This window comes from Ambystoma mexicanum, chromosome 6p, assembly GCF_040938575.1.
Source record: "Ambystoma mexicanum isolate Mex_15411 chromosome 6p, UKY_AmexF1_1, whole genome shotgun sequence".
Taxonomy (NCBI): Eukaryota; Metazoa; Chordata; class Amphibia; order Caudata; family Ambystomatidae; genus Ambystoma; species Ambystoma mexicanum.
In genome coordinates, this window is record NC_090935.1 from 490,663,973 (window position 1) to 490,683,212 (window position 19,240).

At 43.8% G+C, this 19,240-nt stretch overlaps 1 protein-coding gene across 2 annotated transcripts in view; it reads right to left on the reverse strand.

Moving 5' to 3' along the window:
- Positions 1-19,240, reverse strand: part of ANKRD55 (ankyrin repeat domain 55) — a 1,206,736-nt gene that overhangs the window by 804,647 nt on the left and 382,849 nt on the right. The window lies entirely within an intron of this gene.

Sequence of the window (19,240 nt, forward strand, 5' to 3'; positions counted from 1 at the left end):
AAGCCCATCTGGTGGTTCTTTTCCCGCTAATCTGTAGCATTCTACTATGGCTAATATGATCCAGCGGGAAATAGTCTGTTTTGTTACAGATAAGCCTAATTTATGACCAGTATAACCCACAAATAGATGGTCATCCTGTCTCAATTTAGCCATCCTTGAGATGTAAAAACTAAGAGCCCTCTTGGGATCTAATCTGTGTAATCTCTCCTCTTCCTTGCCCAGATGAGGAGGAGGATAAAAGGTTGGTAGTATTATTTTTTGCGACAAACGGAAGTCCGAGACTACTTTTGGCAAGAACAAAGATTTAACTTTAAGGACTACCTTATACTTATAATAAATAGTATATGGTGGTTTGCATGAGAGAGCCTGAAGTTCGCTAACCCTGCGGGCTGATGATAGGGCCACACGAAGGACAGTTTTTAGAGTCAAAAGCCTCAATGGACATGAGTGAGGAGCTCAAAACGTATGCAAGTCAAGAATTTTAATACTAAATTTAAATCCCAAGTTGGTACATGAAAAGGTACTGGAGGGTATACATTAGTAAGCCCTTTTAAGAATTGAATTATTAACGGTATTTTGAAATATGAACCCTCTTCCGAGGAGCGCTTGAAAATGGACAGCGCAGCAAGGTATCCTTTGATTGTTCCTATCTGGAGCCCCAGATTAGCTAGATGTAGCAGAAAAGAAAGCACCATTGGGGTGCCACATTGAAAAGGGTCCACATCCTTGTCTTTGCACCAGTTACTAAACCTGTTCCAGCGACATCGGTACAAAGATTTTGTTGCCGGTCTTCTGGCCGAAAGCAAGATTTCCATTGCGTCATCCGGAAGATCCCATTCCTTGTATCTCAACCTCTCAGAAACCATGCGTGAAGGTTGAGTGTCTTGACCTCTGGATGGAGAACCCGACCTTCCTCTTGCGAGAGAAGATCCTCTCTTTGCAGAAGACGTATTGGAGGGCAGATGGACATGTCCAGAAGGTCCGGGTACCAGGTCCTCCTGGCCCAATCCGGGGCAATTAGGATCATGGTTTTCCTGAACTTTCTCAACCTCCTGATTACTTGAGGAATCACGGAGACTGGAGGAAACGCGTACAGCAGTGGAAACTTCCACTCCACTACGAATGCGTCTCCCAGAGCTCCTCTTTGAGGAAATTCCCTTGAGCAGTACTGATCGCACTTCCGGTTGATCGCGGTGGCAAACAGATCCACTTGAGGGGTTCCCCAAAAGGCGAAGATCTTCAGAAGGACTTCCTGAGCCAGCTCCCACTCGTGAGAGACCGTGCTCTGCCTGCTCAGAGCGTCTGCCACCGTGTTCTTCTCTCTGGCTAGGTGAATTGCTGATAGAGAGATTCCTTCTCGTATTGCCCAGAACCATAGCTGCATTGCCTCTCTGCACAGTGGCAGTGACCCTACTCCTCCTCTTTTGTTGAGGTAGTACATGGCCACCGTGTTGTCCGTCATTATCAGGACATTCTTTCCCTGTACATAGGGCAGAAAGGCCTTCAGAGCTAATCTGATTGCCCTCAGCTCCAACAGGTTGATGTGTAGTTTGGACTCCGATGGAGACCAATGGCCGCTGATTGTCAGATCGTTGGTGTGTGCTCCCCACCCCGTGAGTGAGGCATCCGTCACTACTGTTATCTCCGGCCATGGTTGCCAAAAAGACTCTTCCTTGAGAATGTTGTCGTTGCAAGCCGACCATAGAAGATCCTGAGCAACTGCGCTCGGGACTTGCAGAAGATCCGACATATTCCCTGAGAACTGGGACCACTGAGTTCTGAGTGCCCATTGAAGGATCTCATTCTCAACCTGGCCTCTGGTACTAGGAAAATGCAGGATGCCATGAGGCCGAGCAACCTGAGAAAATCGAAGGCCGGTAGACGTTGGGCATTCTGAAACTTCGTTACCATCTGCTGGATGTGGAGAGCTCTCACTTAGGGAGGCAAGGCTTTTCCCGAGGAAGTATCCAAGACTGCTCCGATAAACTGGAGCTTCTGGGATGGTATCATGTGGGACTTCTTGAAATTGAGGGAGAAGCCCAATTTGTGGAGGAAGTGGCAGGTGATCGAAAGATGTTCCTGAGCTTGTTCTGGAGAACTTGCTCTGATCAACCAGTCGTCCAGGTAGGGATATATGTGAATACCTCCTCTCCTGAGACTTGCTGCCACAACTGCCAACAGTTTGGTGAAAACCCTCGGGGCGGAGGTCAACCCGAATGGCAGAACTCGAAACTGATAATGAGAATTGCCAATCGCGAACCTCAGGTAATTTCTGTGCTTTGGATGGATTGGCACATGAAAGTAAGCATCCTGGAGGTCCAATGATACCAACCAATCTTGGAGTTGGAGAGCCTGAAGGATCTGAGAAAGAGTCACCATCTTGAACTTGTCCTTCTTGAGGAGGAGTTTGTTCAAGTTTCTCAAGTCCAAGAAGGGTCTCAGTCCTCCGTCCTTTTTTGGGATGAGAAAATATGAGGAGTACCAACCCCTGTTCCTCTCTGCTACAGGTACCAGTTCTATGGCACCTTTCTCTAGCAGGGTTAAAATTTCCTGCAACAGGAGCGGATCCAGAATTTTGGCGGAGTTGGCTCCCGGTGGATGATTCTGAGGCCTTTTTAGAAAGGGGAGACAGTAACCTTGGGCTACTGTTTCCAGTGCCCAAGCATGTGAGGTAATGCCCCGCCATTCCTTCTCAGATGTTGAGAGATCCTGCCTCCCACTGGTGTTTTGTGTAACAAGGTCTCAGAGGGATTTGGAGGCGGCTGTAGGAGTGGCTGAGGGTACAGATGCCGCTCCTGAGGCTGATTTTGCACCTCTTCCTCGTGCTCCACGAGGGACGTTTCTTTTGCCCCTTTGAGAAGCCTGTCCTCTTCCTCTACCAAATGAGGAGTAGTATCGAAAAGAACGACCCCTCCAGGAAGATGAGCCTGAATAGGGTTTTAGAGGCTGGCGTAAAGAGGCGCTAAGTGATTTAGCTGCCGCTTTCGAGGTCTGAAGTTTTTCTAGGCTTTCATCAGCCTTTCTGCCAAAGAGCCTCGAGCCATCAAAGGGCATGTTGAGAAGTCTGGCTTGCACGTCTGGTGCAAACCCCGACTTCCTCAACCACGCGAATCTGCATAGCACAACGCTTGCAGCCATGGATCTGCTGATACTATCAGCAGTATCCAGTCCAGACTGGAGACATTCCCCCATTGCCTCCTTTCCGTCTTTGACTATTTTCAGGAAGCCTTCCCTTTCCTCGCCTTCCGGAATATGATCAGCCGCCGCCGAAATACAGTCCCACAGGGTATGGGTAAATCTGGCTAGGGTACAGGTGACATTTGCCGACTTAAGTGCCATACTGCCTGACGTGAAAACTTTACGTGCCCAGGCATCAATTTTTTTTATCCTCTCTATCTGGAGGGATAGTTGGATAAGCAGTTTGTTTTGAAGTAGATGCTGCCTGAATGACAAAACTCTCTGGAGTCGGATGTTTATTCAAATATTCAGGATCCGTTCCAGCTGGTCTATATTTTCTTGGAAAAGTGCTATCTGCAGCAGCAATAGTTTCTGGTTTCTCCCAGTTTTTCTCCACATTCCTTTGGAGGGCCCTGTGGAAAGGAAGAACAGGATCTTTCTGAGGTCCCTTGACGATTCTATCCGTCATGTCATCTTGTTCAAAAATGGGTGAAGTATTACCCCAACCCATATATTCAACTACCCTGGTCATAAGACCCCTGTACCCAGCATCTGCATGCTCTGCAGGGTCAGGTTTGGCGAACTCTAATTCTGGGGATGTGTCAACTCCACTGGCAGAATGTAGAGTATCACTCAGGTCTTCTAGCTTCCTAGTCAATAAGCTCCTCAGGGACTTGTCTTGTACCATAAGTAACTCCCAAAGGAGTAACCTTGTCTTCTTCTGAAGCAGACTCTTCATAAATTGCTGACATAGATTTGAAAAAGTCTGACCTGGGCAAAGGAGTGAATCTCCTTTCTTCCTCTTCCATCAGCTTCGAAGGAATTGGCAAATCCTTCAAAGTTGTCGAAGGGGTCTTCGAAGTCTTGGAAGATCACTTCGATAATGGCGTTGAGGATGTTTTTGGCTTTGGAGTCGTAATTATCGACTCTGAGGGCTTCGACGAAGTCGAAGTCTTTGACGACTTATGTTTCTTGTATGGCACTGGAGAAGTGCTCGACTCTTGAAGAGTCTTCGACGGTTTTACGTCGACTCGAGGTTTTTTGGATTCCTCGATGCTACCGGTCTTTGCCATGGTAGCCTTGGATTTACCTTTGTTGTCCAATGGAGCGACTTTAGAGGTATGCCTTTTTCAAGGGTCTTTCGAGGGGGTCGGGCCGCATTCTCGAAAACCTCCATCATCTTTTTGCAGAATTCTTCCCACTTACTGGGAGAATCCGATTTAGTCGGACAACAAATTTCTTTGATCGACTCTGAAGAAGAAGATGATGATGAGGGAGATCTATGTCTCCTCTTCATTTTTTTCGATGATGACGAAGAGTGTCTCGATCTACTCCTAGATCGAGATCTCTTTGAGTGCCTATGGCGATCCGATTCCTTAGATTCAGTCGCTTTCTTCTGTCTTTTTGACGAAACCTTTTTTGAGGCCTCCCTCCCCACCGACAGTTTACCTCTCCTCTCACGAAGAGCTTTCTCAGTCATAGATTGGCAGGACCCGCAGTCGTCGGTTCGGTGACTGGAACCGAGACACCAGAGACAAATCCGGTGGGGATCGGTGATCGACATCTTAGACCCACAATCTGCACACTTCTTGATCCCAGTCCTGGGTGTCGAAGGTGTAGAAGATGACGACATTTTCTTCACAGAAAATAGAAGCGCACCGTTCTCAATAGCAAAGCGATCGGAAAAACGGAACTGAAGCAACGGGCGCGGCTCGAGCTAATTATACCATCCGTGACGTCGACAGAGTACGGAGTACGTCGAGGGACAATCGACGCCATGACCTCGTGCACAGCGCCCTCTCGCGAGAATTTTTTTTTCCGAGGCAGCGAAGCTGGAGGTAACGAGTTATCACAAGATGAGGAATACGTGGGAGGACACAATCCATTCGAAATATGGTTACGGTATCACTGTAAAATGATTTACATTGCATACAAGAATGGATCACAATATGTATTGTTAATATCGGTGCATATAGGCCCATATTACCAATTTACTGTGAATGCAAACAGACGTCCAAGGCCAAACGATAATGATGTGTTATTATATTGACTTACGCTTTAACGCTTCATATAGAACAAATATACATACAATATCACCCAACCTGTGTTGGTACTCATTTATCAACCTCAGCAGGATGAAAGGCTGAGTTGACCTTGCCAGGAGTCGAACCTGCAGATCACACACACATTTCAGCAGCGAGCGCTCAACCTACTGAGCTATTTTACCGGCTATAGCTACCAGAAAACCAGCCAATCCAGAACCAAAGAGCCACATGTTGCTGGCCACAGACCAGGAGCTCTAATTTAAAAAACAAAATAGATATATATTTTTTTAGGGGTAGCAAGGGAGACCACAGGAGTAGCAAGGGAGACTTCAGGGGTCACAGTTGTGCCCCTGGTGACCCCTAAATGACATCCCTGCTGACAGTGTGGTCACCTAATGTCTGAATGGCATATTAGTCTGCAGCACTAGAGAAGAAGAGTGCAAAAAAGACTCCGTGAAATTGTTGACATTATTGGCAGATAAAGGGTACAAAGTGGACAAAGTGAAACTACAGTATTGTCAGAAGGAGGTCCCATGCATAGGCCAGATCATATCAAGAGAAGGGAGGAAAGTAACACCTGAAAGAGCAGAAGCAATTATGAAAATGCATAGTCCGGATACAGTGAAAGAATTATAGCAATTCCTGGGCCTTTGCAATTATTGTAGGGCATGGGTTTTTGATTATAGCACATATGTCTGGTCACTTCTAAGATGATTGAAAGAAGCACAAAAAGACAAAAGTGATGAAAACTGGACAGGCAAGATGATGGATGCCATTGATGAGTTGAAACTAGCAATAAGCACAGCTCTAGTGTTAGGTATTCCTGAGTACAAAAAGACTTCCCATTCAAATGGAGCAGTGATGATGGCCGTCCTTGCAAAGAAATGTCGTATGGGATACAAACCATTGGCATTCTACAGTGGGATCTTAGATCCAGAAATGAGAAATAGCCTTATAAGCATTGGATGCAGCAGCTTTTGCAATTGAGAAATCAGCCAGCATAACTATGGGCTGTTCAGTTACATTATTTGTTGAGCATGCTCTTTTTGCCATCCTTTAAAAGTCCAAAAGTACATTTACTACCTCATTACTTCAGGTTATGAGGTGATCATTTCAAATCCATCAATCACAGTTGTAAGTGTTGAGTAGTGAACCTAGCCATATTCATAGCAGAAACAGTAAAGGAGGCCGAGTATGTACATGATTGTATAACGTACACTGATTAGTATGATAATGTACATCATGTTAAAGAAAATAACTATTAGGGGGATAATCCTCTTTGTTGATGGGTCATCGACAATAGATCACAGCTCTGGTGAAAGGCACAGTGGAACAGCAGTAGAGAAGGCAGGAGAGAATGTTAGATGAAATAGTAACAAGCGCAAGATTGCCAGCGCATTTTTTAGCACAAGCAGCAGAGTTGGTAGCTTTGATTCTGGTGCTTGAAGTGGATGAGGGTGAGGTGGTAATGGTGTATTACGACTCTGCCTATGTGACATCTACAGTACATGCAGGACTGTCACATTGGAAAAGGACAAGCTTCCTGTGCACAGACAGCACACTAGTACAGCACAGTTATTCATAAATGTGTATAAGGTTTGTTTTCTAAACCATGTCACAATAAAAAAACTGAAAAAAAAACAGCATGCACAATTACTAGAAAGGCTCTTGGACTTAAGCTTCCATCAGCTAGCGCCATAGTGAAATGTACATTGCACACCATAGGTGCGGATTTGATTTCTCGTGGCAACTAGGCCACTGATTTAGAAGCAAAAAGGGCAGCAAATTTCGAAGAGGTATCTGACATTGCAACTGCCCCACACAAATACACACCTACATGGAACAAGGCAATAACGGAGTGATTTAATATACTACCCATAGTGCAAATTACTGAGTTGCCAAGGCGGGCACCACGAGAAGAGCAGGAATTGTAGAAAAGGGGCCAGGTGCTCATTGTCCCCCACAGAAGCAATGTGGTAGCAGGACAGCACAGGGAAGCCTGTTATGCTCCTAGGGATGCTTACAGTAGCACCAGAAAAGTTGCACTACCCAGCACACATAACAAGGGAATGTCGGAGGAGTGGTTTGTCCCTAACTTATATGAGCATATCGCAAATGTTGTCATACATTGTCTTGTATGTCAAAGGTTCACTGCTAGCCATGCTTTGAGAATGGTGAGAGGAGCAATAACCCATCCTACTGGACCATTTCAGCATTTGCATATCAACTATGTGGATATTCTCCAAATTTGTTATGGCTACAAGTATATGATAGTAGTCTTATGCCCTTTTTCCCGCTGGATTGAGGTCCATGCACCCACCAAGATGCCACGTCAGCTGCAAAATGCCTTGTTCAGGAAGTTTTTCCAAAGTGGGGAGTGTGCAAAGTTCTACGGCACGACAACGGACCACACTTTGGAAATGTAAAAGTATTTGAGCACATCACTATCCTTTTGGGAATAAAGCGTACATTCTCATCTGCTTATCATCCACGGGCAAACAGCGCTTGTGAGCACCTAGATGGCCTCATATAAGAATGCATTTCCAAAATAAAAGACACTCTTAAAAAGAGTTGGCTACACTGTCTTCCTTTAGCACTGTTTGCCTTATGCAATGAGCCAGGCTCTGACCATCACCTGACTCCACACCAAATGCATACTTCCAATGCTCCTCCCACACAGTTTTGTACTGATGCTGAGAATGCTGCAACTGTGAACGATTATTTAACAGCTATGACGTAATGTCTTAATTTTATAGTTTTACAGGTGCAGACGGTGCAGAAGCGGCAGGGGGGCTCAAAGACAACAGAATAATGATGTGGAACAACTGACCCAGACAATTTGTTAAAACCCCCGGCAATAGAGTGGTGTGCCGTAACTTTGTCAGGCAGTGGCACAAGCTCTGCTTTCAAGGACATCAAACTATATTGAGGTCAGATCCCCTGTCTGCGAATACTAAGCCCGAAGGTGAAGAAGATATGCTAAGACCTCAGACAAGATCGATGACGAGAGCCAATCAGCAACAAGAACAATAAAAATGCATCATTCTCAGACAAGATCGATGACGAGAGCCAATCAGCAACAAGAACAATAAAAATGCATCATTCTTTTATATACAATAACAGTTGTTCCAACATCCTTTAAAGGAGCTTACCTAAAATAAAGTGTGGCCCTTTAAAAGTAAAAGACAATTAACAAATGTTCTTCATAGCAATCTTGTTTTTTCTGGTCCTGTCATTTTTTGTGATCACTTATCCTTTTCTAGGAGCCGGGAACATTTGTCTGACATTATTGTTATTTAACCTGAAGGCGTACATTGTTCTAGAAAGACATTTCCTCTCACTCTTGACCAAGTTTTTCTTGTGAACATTAGCTCTTTTTTAAGAAACAAAAGAAACATTTCATTTAACAGAAAAATGCATCCATTGTACGAGATGACATATTTTCTTTTAGCACCTAGAAGACCGAATACCCATAGGTATCAAACATCCCAGCAATTATTATAGGAGCAGCATTTTTCTCCTTTTTGTGCCTGTACTGTATTTACTGGTTCGCAGTGCAACACTATAGCATGAACAGCCAGGCAGGGCCAGCCTTTCATGTGCTCCATAATGTTACCACTAGTACAATATGTACAATAATGCCAACTGAAATAACCCCTGAGAAATATCCCAAACATAGCACTCCAGGAAGGATGGCAAAAAGAAGTATAATTGATGATCAATGCTTTATGGGACAAAATGCAGATAATATTTCTCATATCTTGAATAATATGTGGTATCGACATGTGAGAAGAGTGGGGAGAGAGAGGTCTGATTAGAGCTGTTTTGTTCGTACCATCATACCATACACCATGAGTGCCTCAAGAACATTTATAGCCACCGAAGTACCCGCACATGTAGCACACTGCCTGACACACCTCGCAGTATGTATGACCAGAGGGCAATTTCAGGGAAGTAGTACCTCCATGCACTGCGCGACCAAGGAAGATTCTCCATGTGAGGATAATTTCATAAAGGAAATGTCACTGATGAGCGATATTGACACACAACATGAGGTAATACGTTACATACTGTCAGGCCCAAAGAGAGGGGAAATAATAACAGAAGACCACCAATTTCTGAAGTGCACTGACAAACGGGCAAGAGAAATCCCTGGGTGTTGGAAGAGAGGCCAGTTACAAATAGAAGGATAGGTATATACCACAGAAGACTGGGTCGAAGGACTGATTGGCTGTAAAGCATAGGTGCTTGTAGAGCAACCGTGAGTGGCTGTTGAAAAAATAAATAAGGAGTGCCTTACAGTATGGACCAGATACAATAAAATACTAACGTGGGTAGGGGATGAAGCAGGCCCAATGACACATACTACCCTTGAAAAATACATCTATTTGCACAAGAAATATGGGCACAGTAAAAAAAGGGGAAAATAAAGGATGCAAACGCATTTTTGATGTGCCTGGAAGAAGGTAGGCACAGCGGTATTAATGGACTATTATTGGGCTTGTGTTTCCAGATCCTACATGCAAAACCCTCCAAATTGGGGAGGACTTTGCTCCCTAGTGGTAATAAGTGCAAAATCCCTAGTAGTGTCCCAGAGTGAGGTGCAGATTGGTGATTTCCTCCAGATAAACACACACCTAAGAAATAAGAGGTCCCTCACCCTAAAATGCACAAGGAGGGATAACTATTCCTCTGCAAAAGCAGCAAATGTCTATGACGCCATACCAGATGAGCATAAATTGTTCAGTAGAACAGAAATGCCATTTACATCCTGCCAGTTTGGAGCATATGCCAATGCCAAGTGGTTGCAAATAACACACTGGGAACTGCTGTAGATGATAAATACCACAGTGAAAGGCTTAAATGCCACAAGGGAAGAGCTGAGAGCAGTAAGGCTCATGACTCTCCAAAAAAGGTATGTCCTTGACATTATTACACCCATGGAAGGTGGGGTGTGCACACAAATGGTCTGTTTTGCTGCACATATACACCTGCCCATAATGAGGACAATGGAAGTGATAATGACCATAAAAGAATTGCACACAAAAATAGTGAAAGAGCTGGATGACATTGCAGATGGTGACTGGTTTACATACCTCTCCTCATGGATACCCACCTGGTTGGCTAACGTGTTCAAAATCCTAGTGGCCATACTGGTACTAGGACTGCTAGCTTTCTGTCTATGTCTTGAGAATAGCAATAAGCCAATGCATAAAGACTGCCAGAAAGGCAGTAAGAATGAAAATAGTGATACACTTGGATACTCACATGCATGAGTATACACACATGGATGACTTCCCCTGCACCCAAACCACCTCGTGGGTCAAAATTCACATATCGTGAGGACCCCTGAAATTATACAGAGCACTTGGTATATTGTGGCTCTAAGGGGGAATACTGCTACATAACCTGGAGTCTAAACAAATGCATGAGACATGGAGGTAGCTTGAGAGTAAAATATGGGTACCCACAGTGGCCTATCTGGGGAAGAGCAGAAGAATGGGAGTGGTCAAGGACTCAACCAGGGGGGGGGGGGAGTGTTCGGAAGCAGATGAATACATCATCCATAGCTTCTGCATCTCCCCCATATCAATACAACAAAGGTGAGAGACACTACTCACTGAGACAGCTGTTCCGGCCTTATCCCCTACATGTACAGCAGGGTTTGGGAACAATATGAGAGATGAGCATTCAAACAAATGTTGTAAGAAAATTAACATAGCATCTACAGACATGAAGAACACTAACATGACCAACGTATAAGGTGAATGCAACACGAAATACATGCAAATATAGCTCATTGACACAGAAGCAAGAGTTTAGTTGGGCAACCATCTTGTTAAGAATGGAAGCATTAGCACATCTCAGAATGAGCACAGGCCTCAAAGCATCGGGAAAACTCGAAAGGCTGAATCCACAGAAATACATATGGGGGAAGAGATCAGACAGTGACTGCCAACTAGTGGCAAGGTTAAAGTGAAATTAGGGAGGATTGTAAGGCTGAATGAAGGCACGAGATAGCAATTCCCAAGACGCAAGTAGTATACTCCCAGATTAAACAAAGTTTTATAAGAGCACAACCAGTCTTGGTTAGTCAGGTGCAATAAAACAGTAAGCCAAAAGACTCCATGAAGTATAACTTGAGAGTGGCCCCAGTGGCAATAGAAAACACGACACACACATTAATATTAGTTGAAATCCTAATAAATAGAAGGTAAATATATTGCAAACATGGTGCCATCGCATGTGACCCCTAATTGGAGAACACTGGCCATTCATTAGAAGTGAACACAGATAGGATACCTGCCGTACTCCTTGAACGCTCATGTAGACATGAGGCGTCACACAAGGCCAAATACAAAGGGATTGCCCGGTCTCATGGCCTGAGAATGAGGGTTGGTAACTTTTGAGTGAAGGATGAATGTTCCATGGGCCTCCCTCCCGCTCCTCTATATCTGGCTCATAGCCTGATGTCCTGTCAAGTGTCCAAGGTTGGTTAGCAATGTGCCAACCTATTAAAATCCTTAGAGACATGCCGCCCATCAATTAGTATGCCAATCAACCCCTTGGCGTAAAGATGTTGCAGTTTAACCTTTGTCAATATAGGGGTGGTTCCAGGTCGAGCTATCAGATATGTCTAACCCAATGAAAATGTTTAACACTCATGGAATCTACATGTAGCCAAACCCACTAACCTATCCCCTTTCTCCATAGGTTTTGTAAACTGATATTAAGCTATGACATCATTAATGACACATTTGTAGTATTTAAGCAACTGTTTTTGATAAGTATGTCGAGAGCGACGAGATTTCGATGCTTGTATGCTGTCACGGCTTTGTTTCGGGGTGAATAAAGTTGGGTTTTGCCATGCACTTTTTCTACTCCGTCATTGAATCTGGTTTGGGTTGACTCCGATTTCTCTGAGCCCATCTGGGATTTTGGGACTACCTTAACAAGGACTTGACTTGGTCAAGGTATAGAGTCACAGAGATGGTTTGAACTTCTTCCTAGTGATAGGCAAAGGGGGGTGACTGCAAGTGGGAAAGGTACAGAGGTGTTGAAGCAAATGAATGAATGAAAGAATGATCAGAGAGGAATGGATCAATAGAAAGGGTGTTGGATAGGAAAATGAGATCAAGGGATTTCCCACCAGTGTGTGTCAGAAAGATATGAAGGATAATAAAAATTGGTCAGAGTTGCCCACCATAACTACAGGGAATGTTGGATAGAAAAGACATGAGTAGAAGGTCTAAGCCTGAGAACAATAGTTTGGGGGTGCTTGTTGGGGAAATGCGAAAAGGATGATGAGTGGGGATGGAGCAAGGAATCATACAGCTGCATATTTGAAGCAGGTGCTTGTATCCGAGGCTGAAAGTGTGGTAGATGGCATAATCTTGCTTATCATGACGCCAACACTAAATTTTTTGGCGAGCCAAGGGGAGCGGAATAGTGTGTTGTGCAGCAATGGCTGAAGTGAAATGAGAGGAGGTCCAGTTTTCAGTGATGGCCAGTTCAGAGAGTTTGGTGTGGTCGAAGTTGAAGTAGTTAGTGATGAAAGACAGTTTTTTGCAGACAGAGTGGGCGTTTCAGCGACTAATGATGAGGTCAGTAGAGGACAAAGAGGGTGAGTGGGAGAATACGGGAGTGGATGATGAATGACGGACAGGATAGATTGGTTTAAAGTGGGCAGTGCATGGGTAAAATGAGAAGCCTGGGTATTGTTTTGAGAGGCCATAGAGGATAGAAATGCGGAGAACAGGCAGAGGGGTTGATGAGAGGTGGGATAGAGAAGGGAGAAGTGGAGATCCTGAATGTGTAGTAGAGAGAAGAGAGTGAGGAGGAAAAGAAGGTTAAGTGGGCACATGGGGAGACTGAGTGGCTAAGATGCAGGAGAGTGTGAGATGAGTGGAATAGATACTTGGTGAGTGTAGATAGTTCATTGGGGGTGTGCAGGTCATATGTAACTAAAATGCTTACAAATCACATTTCAATCATGGTGTGCATGGCCTTAGACAACCAAAATGCAGTTATAAAAGATTGGTCTGCTGAAGTAAACAGCTTCAACAGGTGTACTTAACTAAGCCTGAAAGTAACCTAATCACAGTAACAAACCTATCACTGCTCACATGTGCACCTGGTCAAATGGAGAGTGGGGGATGAGCAATGGCTCAACAAAAGCTGTGAGTGAGTCGGTCTGGGTGTGGGGGTTAGGAGTTGGTGAGAGAGGCATAGAGATTGTGGCAGAGAGGAGCTGGAGGTGAAAAGGTGACAGGAGATGGAAGGAGGCTGGTAACAGAAGGCTGGCTGGAAGACGCGGCAAGCAGGGCAGGAGCTACCAGGAGGAAGATTGTAGGGAACATCCAGGAGATGGACAGATGTTGTTAGAAAGCATAGGTTGGTGAGGACTGGCAGACATCGTGTTTTGGATAAAGCCTGTTGTTTTGATTGGTTGTCGACTCCTCGATGTACTGTATTTGATTTGATGTTTTTGTGATTTTCACATTTACCAGTATTCATCTGATAGATGGAATAAAAGGGTGGGTCACACTTTATCCAGGTTCGCCCTGATCCTTTTCCACACACATACATACATAGACATATTGTTACCTGAGTAGATCAGGGAAGTGCCAGGTACCCCTGAGTATTTTCGAGATTTGTGAGGAGATTTGAGGATGGAAGAGGAGAAAACACTATGGTGGAGGCGAGGTGGAATATCAGGAGGGAGGTGGAAAATAACATAATGGAGAAGGTGGTAATAAAATAGGAGAGGAAAACCAGCGAGGGACCGTAAGTGGGATAGGAAAGTGGACAGTGAGAAGGGGGAGCATAGGCGGCCACAGAGGCAAATAACTCTGATGCAGTTCATCAGGAGAACAAGTTTGAAAATTGTGAGACACAGGAGACGTTACCAGAAAGTAGAGAGTGGGGTAAGCTAGGAGAATATAGGCCCTATAGGAACAGGATAATTGCAAACGGCCAAAGCAGTGGTGAACAAACAATATAAGGGGAGGTTCGGTTTGCCATTCCTTGGTGGCAGCTCTGGGGATTATTCAACATGCCTGAATCCCAGCTCTAGTCCCTGGGACATCTAGTGTGCTTGCACACATGGAGCCACAGATCCCTCCGAAAGGTCATCTCTAATAACCAGGATGAGGAGGGGTTGGCTGAATCCCTCACAATCAGGCAAGAAATAGTTGTCATAGTCACTTCACTCTCTGGATTATGAGTGACTGCGAAACTAGGACTCATTCCATGAAGTGCTCGGATTGATTTTCAAAACCATAGTCTGTGGTATATGAGGATGCATTCCCCTCGTGTGAGTTGAACTATATTAGGTTGAGATCAAGGAGACCTTTTGCTGTGAAGTTATTGGAATATGTTATGTTGAGCTCAAAGAACATATCCCATGGGGTTCTTGGCTGAACAGAGGAGTTATCTTGAGGGTACTGAGCCTCTTGTTGACCAGTGGTTTACAGTGCTTTTTTTCGCTCATTTAGCCTCTGCTTGTAAATAACCAGAATAAACCCTACCGTAGGCATAGTTCTGAGGGCTCATTTATTGCTGATCCCGCTCAGCTTTGTGACAGGAAAAATGGAAAAGGTGGCTGCATTTCTACCGCGATTATGCATGCTTCTCTTTAAAACCATGTCACTGTTCAGCACAAAAACCATAAGAAAAACATGGACCTGCACATACCAAACATGTGTTTCTAGCATTCCGAGTGTGCTATCAGGTGTTTCACAGCACGGTCACCATTTTCAATTTTTTACGTTTTTTGATGATATTTTTAGAAGCTGGAACAATACTCTCAAAAAACCTCTAGATGCACACAGTGCATAATTTACGTTGGTTCACTAAAACATACATTTTGCTGCAGGATGGGTGGGGGTGTGTGGGAAAGGGTCCAGGGTGTGAATGGTACAGAGGTAGGAAAGTAGTGGATCTGTAAAAACTCTCTGTTGGTGGGGGAGCCATGGCCGCAAAGGTTGGATTGGGGAATTTTTTGTCTCGTGCTATTCATCCAGGAGTAGGGGGGTTGCTATTTTGATTCGGAAGAACTCCCCGATTAAGGTCTTGAAATCTCGCACTGATAAAGAGGGTAGGGTCATCGCGCTCTTGGTGGAAGTTCAGGGAGTTCAGTATATTTTTTGCAATATTTATGCCCCTTCAGTGGATGACGGCACATTTTTTGGAACAGTTGCTCAAATGTTACAGGATTTGGCTTGTCAGAATGTTATTATGGGAGGCGACTTTAATTTGGTTATTGATAATGTCAAGGATCGCAGCGGGCCTCATATTGCTTTCAGGAGAGACCCGACTTTTTGTTCCTTTAACTCACTTATTTCTTAATTTGCATTAGAAGACTGTTGGAGATTGCTTCATGATGATTTGAGAGAATATACGTTTTATTCCAGTTCGCATGGCTCACATTCTCGTATAGATATGTTTTTCACTGCAGGTTCAGCAACCCTGAATTTGAAAAGCTGTGAGATTGGTTGTATTGCTGTCACTGACCATGCACCTGTGTTTATGAATGTAGATTTACAGTTTAGTACTCTTAGATCGTTTTGTTGGAGAATGAATACCTCAATTCTTGGAGATGAAAAGATTGTGGAAAAAATCAGATCTGAGGCTGATCATTTAGTTGTGGAAAACAGGACAGATGGTATTGCTGTTGGGACAGTATGGGAGGCATTTAAATGTACAATGCGGGGCTTAATTCTGGGTTTGTCCAGCAGCAGGAAGAAATGTATGGTGGACAAAAGTATGAATTTGGAACAAAGTATTAAGCAACTTTCACAAGAGTTGATTAATGACTCTGGGAACATGGAGAAAAAAAGAAGATTGAGGGAGCAACAGAGAGAATTGAATGAAATTTTGAAAATAAGGTCCCAGAAGGATTTGTTCAAATTGAAATGTTCGTATTTTGGATATGGTGAAAAATGCGACCGTTGGCTTGCCTATAGATTGAGACAACAAAAATCTGAACGATCCATCACTTCTATCAAAAACGAGAATGGTCAGGTGACTTGCGATCCGAAACTGATTAATGAGACTTTTAAGGTATATTATAAGAAGCTCTATCAAAGGGAGTTGGGTGTCAATGGATTGGATGATTCTTTTTTTAATGGACTAGTGATACCTAGAGTGAATGATTTGGAGAAAGCTATGTTGGGTGAGGCTTTGACTGTGGAGGAAATGAAGGCTGTGATTGGGAAGTTGAACTCTGGCAAATCCCCAGGTCCGGATGGGCTGCCTGCTGAATTTTATAAAATCCTACCAGATTCGGTTGTGGAACTGATGCGGGATATGTTCATGGAATCCAGGGTGAGAGGTCTGCTCCCTGCTTCTACTAGTCACGCCATTATATCGGTATTTCTAAAAAAAGAAAAAGATGACTGCTTGACTTCAAACTACCGTCCGATCAGTTTGATTAATAATGATAATAAGATTCTTGCGAAATTATTGGCCATTCGTTTGCAGAATCTTCTTGTGAAGTTAGTGCACACTGATCAGTCAGGTTTTGTTCATGGACGAAGAACATCTAGCAATATTAGGAACATATTGTTATTGATGAGGCATGCACAGGATACGGAAGATGATGTTGCGGTGCTTTCCTTAGACGCGGAGAAAGCGTTTGATCGCGTTGATTGGGACTATCTTTTTTCAGTATTGCGTGCTATGAATTTAGGTGAGGAGTTTGTTTCATGGATTGCTTTGCTTTATGCTTGTCCGACTGCTGCGGTCAGAATTAATGGGCAGTTATCAGACCCTTTTGTACTGCAGAGGGGTACTAGGCAGGGATGCCCTTTATCCTTCCTGATATTTGTTTTGGCCATGGAACCACTGGCGATTGCATTGAGGTGTGATGTAGGGATACGGGGCAGGAGTTTTCAGGGGGCCAATCAGAAGCTGTGGTTTTATGCGGATGATCTGTTATTGTTGTTTGCGGGATTTAACGGTGTCCCTTCCGGCCTTGTTAGACGTTCTGGACAGATTTCGTGCGGTGGCTGGATTTACAGTCAACTGGACTAAGTCTGAGGTCTTACCTGTTTCTGGGTGTTGTGATAGGAATTTGATTTCTGGTTTTGGATTTCGGTGGTGTGACAGAAAATTAAAATATCTGGGTACATGGCTGACCCCACTGGTGGATGAGATGGCTGTGGTGAATATGACTGAGACTTGTAGAGAATTGAAAATGAGTATTTTGAGGTGGTCATTACTTCACTTGTCCCTATGGGGCAAAGTGAATGCTATAAAAATGAATGCAGCCCCGAAAATTAACTATGTACTAGGTATGCTTCCAATGAAAATTGGCAATCATTTTTGGAAGAAAATTGATGGTTTGTTGCAGTTGTTTTTATGGGATGACAAGCCGCCGCGGTTAAAGTTATGGAAACTTCAGCTGCCAGTGGGAAAGGGAGGTTTGGGGGTGCCGAATTTCAGGGCTTATCATCTAGCTTTTTCAAGTCATTTCATTGTGCCCTTTCTGATGGAACAGCCTGATAGTTGGGTAATTGCAGAGGCAAGTTTGTTGGGCCCACTCCCCCCAAGGGCGATTCTTACAGCAACAAATAATTTATGTAAGAGATCATCTCTGACAGTCTTTCTGAGAGATACGTGGAAACAGGTTCATGTATTATTGGGTTCTGACGCATCTAAGACTATTCATGCTTCAATTTGGCTAAACCCGCAGATTTCAGTTGGGGGTAAATCTTTGTTCTGTCCTGATTGGTTTCTGGGTGGAGTCCATTGGATTGATGATGTGTTGGTGGATGGTGATTAGATTGGTGAGCGTGAATTGCAAGCGAAATTTAACATTGATAATTTCAGATCTGAAGACTTCAGAAAATTAAAAAGATGCATAGGTGATGTGGTGGACCAAGGAAGCTCAATGGTTAATGTCTTTCTTAGAGAAGGATATATAATTCTATTGTGTCTGCTTATAAGGAGAATTCTGATTTGAGAGATGAATGGGGGAGGAGATTGGGGTGTGAGATTTCACCCGAGATGTGGTTGGATATGTGTGCGAACATTAAACTTTGTGCAATTGATCTGGGGGAACGGTCTAGGCAGATAAAGATCCTCAATAGAGTGTTTTGGAGCCCAGAACGTATGTTTAAGAGGGGGTTGTTGGATTTGGATGATTACTGGTGTTGTGGGAATGGACTGGGAAGTCTGGAACATCTGTTGTGGGAATGTGTGCGTGTACGGGGTTTTTGGCATGATGTTTGTGGTGCCTGCCTGCGTGTTTTGAATTTGGAGGTGGATTTGGATTTTGTGACAATGATTTTGGGAGGTGGAGAATTGCTGGAGGATCTCTCTGTGTCACGGAAAAAGTTTTTACTCCGTGGAGCTTGTCTGGGCAAGAAAGTTGGTCCTAAGGGGCTGGAAGTCACGGATTGCGCATACTCTTGATGATTGGGTTGAAGGGATGTCTGCCCTTGCATCCATGGAAAGGATGGTGTTCAAGAGGCAAGGGAAATTGAATTTGTTTGGTAAAGTGTGGGATGACTTTTTGAGTATTTACTGATTTATTGCAAGTTATGTATATATAATATTCTGTTAATCTGTATATTTTTGCTGAGTATTAACTGTTCTAATTGTTTGATTGATAATCCATGTGTAAAACTTTATAAATAAAGAATGAACCGCTTGATAAAAAAAAAAAAAAAACAGAGGTAGGAAAGTAGTGGATCTGTAAAAACTCTCTGTTGGTGGGGGAACCATGGCCAGAAACTCTGTGTAGGATTCTTATGTGGGGTCTCCTCAAGCGTGCAGGAAATCATCAAGCTGGAAAACATTGGAATGACAAATACAGAAAAACAACGATTGTATTTGGGCCTTTAGAATGGCTTGACAGCTCATTTTAAAATGGTGTTTTCACTATTTCAAAAAATGGTGTCAAGTCACTACATTACTTAAGTTGGCTCAACATACATATTCATTAATTTTAAAAGACAACTAATATGTGCACGTTAGTGTTTGCACACATAAACTACTAATAGTCGTAGTAA